This window comes from Pezoporus occidentalis, unplaced genomic scaffold (assembly GCF_034315485.1).
Source record: "Pezoporus occidentalis ecotype Australia unplaced genomic scaffold, CSIRO_AGI_Poc_V1 ctg199, whole genome shotgun sequence".
Classification (NCBI taxonomy): domain Eukaryota; kingdom Metazoa; phylum Chordata; class Aves; order Psittaciformes; family Psittacidae; genus Pezoporus; species Pezoporus occidentalis.
Window position 1 is genome coordinate 500939 of NW_026913844.1, and position 8531 is coordinate 509469.

General features: G+C 46.7%; 1 long non-coding RNA gene across 2 annotated transcripts; it reads left to right on the top strand.

Annotated features, from left to right (window-relative positions):
- The first annotated feature begins 4488 nt into the window (after positions 1-4488).
- On the top strand, positions 4489-8014 carry LOC134163050 (uncharacterized). 2 transcript variants are annotated; one of them, XR_009964545.1, is made up of 4 exons: positions 4489-4633; positions 5042-5150; positions 7466-7654; positions 7792-8014. It is a non-coding gene; the product is annotated as an uncharacterized LOC134163050 (long non-coding RNA). The 2 variants fall into 2 exon arrangements; XR_009964544.1 differs by lacking the exon at positions 5042-5150 and having other exon boundaries at positions 4500-4633.
- The last annotated feature ends 517 nt before the right edge of the window (positions 8015-8531 follow it).

An 8531-nucleotide genomic window follows, 5' to 3' on the forward strand; every position in this document is an offset into this window, starting at 1 on the left:
GCAGAGCAATTCAGACTAGACCCCAAAATGGTGACTAGGTTCTAATAACTAACCCAGTATCCATTAAGGTTTTGGGGTGGAGAGGGTGAGCCTCTTCAGCTCAGCCATCCATGGGGGTGTGTGTTGTAAAAGCAAGGAAGAAAACTGGCCAGGTTTGGCCAAAGCTGATCCTGCCCTGGGGAGGATGGAAACCCTTCAGAGCTGATGCACCAGGTCTTTGCTTGGGAGGAAGAAAAGGCTATGATGGCTTCGCTGAGATTCCCAGAGCCTGCACCAAGGTCCTAACATAACAGATTCAATTCCCAAACCATCCCAATGGCCTTGGGAGCTCTGCTGAAACACCCACCCTGAGCAGTCCTAAGGCTGGGGTTGATGCCTCTGCGCAGGGAGGGGACAAGCCCAGCAGCCTGTTGGGATGTGGTCCAGAAGCAGAGTTTGGCTGGAATCAGGCAAAGCATCCGGGGGTTAAATTTTTCATGAGAGCTAAACATAAGCAGCCTGGTCTCTAATTAAGCACTGGGACGATGGAACTTTAAAGCACTCCAGCTCTGATTCGCCACAAGTGCGTGGTAATGATTTCTTTTCAAATGTCAAGCAGTTTTGTTTCTATTTCCTTTCATAAATAATTGGTGCTGAGCCGGTGGCAACACCAGCATCCAGCTGGCAGGAGGAGCCCGCGTGATCCACTTCTAGCATCCAGCTATGCACTGGGGCTGTTGCAGCGCATCCCAGGAGTGCAGGCAAGATTTAGGGTGCTGTTCCACCCTAAAGGAAACAGGGAGAGGGGCGGAAAGAGCTCTTTTGCCTGGGTGGAAATCTGTTCTTTCCTGTTATCAGAGCAGGGTACAGGATGCAATTGCAATGTCATTGCATTTGCAGTGTGCTCATGTCAGAGAAGTGTGGCTGTGCACTGTGAGGATGGAGGATGGCAAAAGACGTGCTCTTTTGCACCCAATGCCTGAGTGCTGGGTGAATTCTTTGCTCCTGTGTTGATTTACAATGGGGGAGGAAAGGAGCATGGTTCAGGCTGCTTGTCTCCCATTGAGCTGCCACCAGGCTAGCACTGGCCAGAGAGCCTACAGGTGAGTAAGTACATGCCTGGCTATGCTGATCTGGCACAGGGCAGCCAGCTGCTCCATGTGAGTTGTCCCCTTCCAGCTCCTCTGCAATGAGCACCACATCCTGCTGGGATGCACTGTCCTTCCTAGAGCTCCGCTGGTTGTTGTGTGTTTTCTGGTTAGACTCTGCGCTAATACTTCTATATCCATTACTGTTTACAGCCACGTATTATACACCATTGCCTGGGGAACTCAAGCAAATGATTGCATTGCTGGAGTCTCAAACTCTGTCGGTAAATACAAATACAGCTTCCAGACACAGGCAATGACCCAATCAGTCATCAAGTCAAGGAGTTCAACTGATGTCTTTTTTGGGGGTCCTACTTAAAATGCTGCTGAAGAGCTGTATGTTACAAAAATGTTCAGTACAACTTGCAGGTCCCTATTTAGACTGACAGACTCTCTAATCTGAAGTTAAAGAATGCCCTTTTTCCTTTCCTTCCTCTCTGCTGTCTTCAGGGGTGGCACTGGCAGTGCTATAGATAAGTGCATTCAATTATACAGAGAAAACCGTCTTGGAAATCAGATCTCCTGGCAGAGAGGTGCCCTGCTAAGGGACATCCTGCCCTTACTGCAGTGATGGCATTGATCAGAGGAATGCCTGGAGTTCTTCAGATTCCCTGGACCTATCCAGCTGAGGACTGCAGATGGTTAAACCCTGATTTTGCTTGCCTCTTGCTGTATTCCTTGTTTAGCCCCAGAAATATCTGAAGTGGGCATGCTGCCTATCTCAAGAGGGAAGGAAGAAAATAAATCAGACAAAATAGAAGCTGGGTTGTTTGCTTAAGGCATGTTAAAGAAGTGTTTGCATAGCCTCCTGCTTCAGCTGCAGGGCGCTGCCATGGCTAATATCTATTCCTTGTTTCAGATGCTTCTTGGGGCCACCCATCTTGTACTGGCTGGGGCTGCTAAGCCAGAGACCTGCATTGTACCCATTTCGCTCACAGACCCACTGGCTAGCTTCTGTCTGTGCATGCCCTGGTGTCAGCACATACACGTATAACATACATACATAGCTATATCTCCCCCATGCCCATGTGGTTCTCCCATAGAGTCCAACCCTCCGTTATGGGAACATGATGGAGCAATGCAAGGGTATGCTTCAGTCAGCCGGGGCTGCTTGCTTGCCTGAGCATTTCCCCTGTGCTCCTTGGTGTACCACTGCTCTCTGAGCCGCTGCTGGTTGCAGGCTCTTGCCCACGCAGGTCTTTCCCCTTTCCCCTTGCAGTAATGATGTTTATAGAGTCACGCACGCATCCGTGCTCCTGCATTTTTCATGGCCTGCTCTCCAGAGGCGGTGCTGCCTGCTAATCAGACCTCACCAAACCAGGCAATTGCTTCTGCTCCCTACTACAGCCGATAATTACCCTCCTTTCCTCGCAACAAGCCCTGACAACTGCCACCCATTGGTCACCAGCCACATGTTTAAGTGACAGGCGGTCCATTACCTCTGCTCATGCAGCCTCTCTGATTAAGTGCTAGGAGAAGGCAGACGCTGCCCTCTTCGTCTTCAGGCAAAGGAGGGGAGGAAACGGGCTGTGCTGTATGGCTGGGACCCAGCCACCAACATTATTATTCATCCTGTGATAATAAACTCTGCCTTTTCCATCCTGTCTTCTTACAATAGTTCAGCAGGGGGTGCTGGCCATGACAGTAAGGCAAGAGCCCTCATCTTACAGCAGAAATATATAAGGCTGGAAGGGTTGTTCTCTTAAAACACCCAGCAAGCATCTGCTGTGTGAAATAATCCCCTTCATTTGAAGGCCTCAGCCTTGAAAGCAATGAGGTAGCAATCCTGCTTCCCTTACAATGGGGTTTTTAACAGCAGGAAGAGTTCTGTGGCACTGACAGATGCACACACAGCTCCCACCACGCACACACACAGGGAATAGGAAACGGGGTCTCTCCTGGGACCCAGAGACGTTACACATACTCCTTTCTCTTTTCATCCCTCCCTCTAGGCATCTCTTTCTCTGTATAAACACAACTGTCTTCCCAGTCATCCCTTTACATTGCTTTCTCTCTGTCTTGCGCACGTACCTCTCTCTTCCTGTGCTTTACCATCACAGTATCTTTGAGTCTCCCTCAAGAGTGCTCCATTTCAACAGGAGATGGGACCTGGGAATTTGCCTTTAATATTTCATAAGCTTCCTTCTAAAATGTAAAGCATATTTACGTTATTTGCATCAACTACCAGGAAAACAAACGCCTCTGATTTGCGAGCAGATCCTAACCTGCTGCCCCTTTTTCCAGGGCTGAGCATAAATAACACAATGTATTCCAAGGAACCCTTTCTCCTATTTACATTTATATTGAATAATGTAAAGCAACTTTCTCCACTCCCCTCAATTCTTCCTTCCAGGGTGGGAGAACCTGTCCGTGTCTTAGGAACGTGCTTCTAAGGGACACTTAACTACACAAGCACACACATACGTTTGCAAATCTGATCATACTCATGCCTGACCCCTGCTTGAGGATGAACGGACCTTACTGAGCAAAGAGACCATACTGTGAGCCCAGGATGAGAGCTGTGAGTTGGATTATACTGCGGAAGAGTTCTCACAGAGGACATGAAAATGCCAGCGTGAAGCAAACCGGCGTTAGTACTCCGGTCTTGCCCAGGCAGTGCTGTTCCCTGCGTGTTCGTTTGGGAAAGATGGAAGAGTTTGTCTCTTGGAGGTAAACTGTCCCTACAGCCTGTCAGCTGAGACAGCAGAGGTCTAAAAATCACCTGGCCCTTCCCATATTCTCTTCCTTCCTCTTTTGCCTGCATCTGAAGAGAAAGATACGAAGGGACTGCATTAGACATCAACACACACTGATGGGTAATGCAACAAACTCAGGCTCTGCAAGCTTAATGCTGGAAAAAGCTTGCAGGGTTCAGCCTGCACAGTGTTAGGGCTGAGCTCCTCCCAGCAGCAGCCAGGGAGACGGATCTTCAGCTGGTGTCAGTCTGTGATAATCAGTGAGTTGATTTAAACCCACTGAATACCACTTTCCCACTTTCATTTCCTCTCTCCCTGGACAGGTTTAGGCTCTTTGTCTCTTATCTCCTTCTAATCATTTATATTTTCATCACTTTCCCTTCCTCAGGGTTCCTTTGGCAGTATTCTCTTAAGTCTGGTTTGTTTGCTAGACACAGAGTTAATGTTATTATTCTGTACTGGCTTCCAGACACATTGTCCATCACTTAAGCATGACAGGGAAGTGAGCCAAAAATGAATCAAGCTATCACACCCCAATGGATGAGGGAATCTCTGTTGGAAACCCAAGCAGGAGCAGCCAGAGAAGAAATTCTACAGTGGATCTCACTACAGGAGTGGGAGTCCATATTGATTAGCAATAGTGAGGGGGGGAAGTGTGAATAGTATCTGTTTACCTAATATAAAACCCATCTCCATCCTTTTCAAGACTCCAGGTTCTCTTTCTAGCACCGAACATGATCTAAACCTTACCATGTGCCCTGAATAGCTGATGATTTTTTGACCCTGCCTTTACATGAAACTATGATGGAGGTATGATTTTTTTCTCCCCTTTAATTCCTTTAATCTATGCTAATCTCAGCCTGTTGGAGCCCTCTGTGTAGCAGACACAGGCTTATTGCAGTGTGTGGTTTATCCCCAGGCAATAGAGGGATCTCCTGTGGCTGGAAAGCCTCCTGAGTTTACCTTTGCTAAATGGTAATTGTTAAGTCGAGGGGAAGCCAGGGAGGTAGAGGAGGGCCCTTGGAGCAGGCAAAAAGGGTGGTAAATTGGCCATGCAAGGTTCACAGCTCCTCTGTGGGAGGCATCTGCAAGCTTTAGACTTGCATATTGGCTTGTTGTATGTTTGGAGGTGTTAGCTTGTAGGCTTCTTATCGCAAATGAGAGGAAGGGAGAGAAATGGCAAGTCATTTGCTTGCCCTTTGGGAATAACTTCTGCAGGCACTGACAAGAATCACAGGAAGCTCTGCTGGGAGGAGCCTGATACCGCACTGAGGAGGTGCCAGAGAAATGGAAGTAGAGAAACAGGCAGAAACACCAAGCAATGAGGGTAGGAAGCTTCTTCCTTTTCACTGCAGCTTTGTTTTGTAAGGGGGAATTCATATGCTCAGCCTTTGGCTGAGAAAGCCCTCAATTCATCCCTCAGGAGGTAGCACATCCCAGTGTACGGACACTCACTTGCTGGGCTGAGACCTGCACAGCTCGGTTCAAAACTGCTCAGAGGCCACCAGAACGGTGCAAGTCTCTTATTCAGGCTCCAGGCAGGTTCTGGGACCCCAGATCAGGAAGTCCATTGTTTTTTAAGGACAGTTTTGACTGATGGCCCTGAGGTGATTTGTACTTAAATCAGACCACAAAGGGGTGGGAGACCCATCCCAAAGAAGACAAGGGAAGGCTATCCTTAAATTGGAGTAAATTAGGAGCCATTTAAACGAAGCCCAAAGCACTTGTGAACTATTTGGATAAATACATTTTTAATCTGGTGTTGGCTCCTTTAGAAACAGAGGACCCTGATTTCTGCTTGCAGTAAAACTGGAGAAGGATGCTGGCAAATCAAAGCCGGTAGAGTACCAGAAGTATTAATCTTTTAATTGAAAGTGGAATAAACCCACCTGCATAGAATACCTCCCAGAATATTCCTCCTCAAAACTTCCTTTTCTTTTCTCAGCCATTACTAAAATCTCAAGGTTAGAGATTACTTATAATGGTACTATTACCGTTTATTTTACTGCCAGCTGAACGGGGAAAATAAACGTAGCTTCAAAATAAATTGCGATTACTGTGTCCACACTTAAAAGCTTGCGATACTGCCTCTGTATTAATGAAATATTATTGACTAATTCTATTGAATTTGGCAAAAGCACTCCCTTGCTGCTTCCTCTGCGCCGAGGCACAGATCTTGAAAACACAAGATCTTGTTTAAATAGGAGTTCAGCTCCTGGCATTGAGCAAACTGGAACATCAGATGAGAAAATGATGAACACCCTTTCCTTCCTTGCCCTTAATCTAAAGTAGTTTGTTTCCATTCCCCCTTCTTTTGTTTTTAGTTCTCTGAAATCCAACCTCCTGGTAACGTTTTATGTTTAAGGGCTCAGACACCCATTTAATTAACTCCATAATTGTATGGTAACCTCTGGTCTTTTCATTCCACAGTCAGCAGCAGACAGACTAAGACAGTAATTTCATGGTTATTTCTCTTTCCCAACTGCTGGGGTCTCCAGGACAAATTGAGATATCCCTTGGAAAAGTTAGGATTAGGCAAAGCATCTCACTCGGGCCAGGTGGAGACTGGTGTACACAGAGCATCTGCACATGCCTGTTGACCCAGCTATTAATGCTATAATGAAGGGAGCTGGAGCTCCCCACACAGGGCTCAGCAGCATCAAGGGCCACACGTCAGAGAGGATCCTTGTTTCTGTTGTGGGAAAAAGCAGCTCTGACTTCTCCTGCAAAGCATGAAACTCTTAGCTTTATTAACTCAAACTTCTTCACTGATACTAGACTTGTAATGCCCACAGAACAGATTGCCCATTAGCTAGGTTAATTATGCTAGGAAATGAAAACAAGTTCCCTCCTCTTCTCCCACTCTCCCAGTCCATTTCAACTAGTGTGTCATGGTCTTGCTCTTTTCTTTCTTTATCAGACATGAGGTTTTAGAGTCCAGGGTTGCATCAGGAATGACAAAATCACAGAGACTTCACATTCTCCATTGACTATGAGGCTGGGCCACATTCTTTCGAAGCCAGTGGGACCCTTGCCTAGACGTTGTGTCCGGCCTTAAAAAGGATTAAAATAGAAAATAACAGGAGTAGAAAGAGAAATTGGAATGACTTGGCAAACACTGCTCTCAGTGGGTATGGCTGAACCTGCAGCAAACCCAGTACAAGATTCAAAGCTGAGATCCACTGGTATTTTCCGCTGGATCTTCAAACTGTCTTTAGTTGTCAGAACATTTGGGAGCCATATGGTACTGACGGCACTTGCCACCGAGCTTGAAGTGCTGGAGATTCTGTTTAGGAACCAAAATAACATCTTTCTGGATACACTTCTCCAAGACCCAAATTGTGATACCCCTTCAAGCACCAGCCAGGGGCCCGTTAGGGCGCTTGTGTTTGAACATTTGAAGCAATTATTCATGTTCATCGAGCTCCGAATAGCTGCCAAACACCATGTGTTTTTCCTCAGCGTTAATAAAATCCTAAATGATTCTTCATTAAGAAGCCCATTAAGACGACTTCAGTTTCCTCGAAGCTCGTTAGAGGATATTCTCACCACTAAATTATCACACCGGAGTTTTATAGAAGGCTGAGGAAAGGTGCCCTATTGTGATTAATTCATGATAGATTTTCTCTCCCTTGCTTGCAGTCTGTTGCCCAGGCTTGGCTTTGCCAAGCTCTCAACCTTTGGGTTATGTGGCAGATAACAGTGATTCTTCAGCTTTGTTTCATGGGAAGGATGTTCCAGAGCTCAGAGGTGTTGAGCCTGACAGTGGTGATGGCCAGGAGGAAGCTGGCTGGCCAGTACATGGCCTCTGTTGGCACGTCTTTGTTGGAGGTCAGTGGGCCACCTCTTGCCCACTGTGACAAGTGGCATGTCTGCATGTGTTGCCTGGAGAACAAGGCTCCAGGCACCAAAGCACCACACTGCACCCATTAACCACACACCCTCCTGTAACTCTTCCATCTCCAAAGCATTAGGCTCAAGAGCAGCCCTTGCAAGGTGAAAATCTGAAGACAAAGTGGTCAAAACTATAGCAGAAGACAGAATCATTTAAACTAAGTCCATTCTGGGTCAATGTGTGTTCTCCCCACACCAGGTTCTCCTGAACCCAGTGGCAAGCTATAAGAGCTGTGGATCATTGCACTGTGGGAACACAGGCTGTTTTAACATAATAAAGCTTTCTAGCTGCTCTAATTTCCCACCGAGTATTAAAATCTCATTTTATGCTACATTATACACTTGGCCTTTTGAACAATCAGGGACCATAAACGGTGTTTGCATCCTGAAGCCAAATCTAGGGAAAGAACAAGAGATAATCCGTCTGGCTGGAGAGGATGGAGCGGGAAGGGCCAGCTCTGCACAATTATTGATGTCCATTCAGAGACACAGGAAAATGAAGGGCATTAACAGGGTTGCCAGGCCCTCCTCAGAATGGGGCTTTAAATGATATTGATGCGGTGCTAATAGGTGCACAGTTTATCTTTTATGTATTACAGCTCAGGGCCTGGAACAGGCACTTGGATAGCGAGCTTAGGCATATTCTGCCTCTTCCAGAGGATTTGGTTCTAGGGATTTGGAGCTTTCAAAAGCTGCACATTCTATCTGAACCGACAAGAGGGTCAGGGAGGTGACAGGAGTACCCACGTTGCTAATCTGAAAGTTGATCTGCAACTACTTCTGAAGTAGGATGTGTTAAGGCCCCTCTGGAGCT